The following is a 496-nucleotide window of genomic DNA, read 5'->3' as shown; positions in this document are numbered from 1 at the left end:
ATTTTCCGCCCCCCACATGACCAACTCTGTGTGTGCGTGCCCACAGAGAGGGCTCCGAGTGCCACCTCTGGCACCTGTGCCATAGGTTCGCCATCACTGCTATATAACATCAGCTAGATTTTGAGTCCAGCAGAACCTTAGAGAACAAGAAGATTTTCAGATCTGATGGATGTTTTTACTGATGACTGATGGCCGGCTCTGCTGTGCCCTTGCCCCACTCTGGCACAAAGGTCACGTTGGAAGTGCTGTAGCTTTCCACAGGAAATGCGAGAAGCACAGGCCGGGCAAGAGGAAGAGCACTGGGACCATCTTGCTCTGACACGCTTCCTCTCTTGGCGCACCACAGGGAGGAAGCATGTCGGGACAAGATTTTGTGCCTCAACGTGCTTCCACTCCTGGTGCGCACCAGGTAAGAACATCTCCTCAATGACCAACAACATTGGCAGATATTAGCCTACTCCAGTGGTGGCAAACCTTTGGCACTCCAGATGTTATG

Source organism: Sphaerodactylus townsendi, linkage group LG01 (genome assembly GCF_021028975.2).
Source record: "Sphaerodactylus townsendi isolate TG3544 linkage group LG01, MPM_Stown_v2.3, whole genome shotgun sequence".
NCBI lineage: Eukaryota > Metazoa > Chordata > Lepidosauria > Squamata > Sphaerodactylidae > Sphaerodactylus > Sphaerodactylus townsendi.
The sequence above is the reverse complement of the archived record's forward strand: the minus strand, read 5'-3'. Positions refer to the sequence as shown.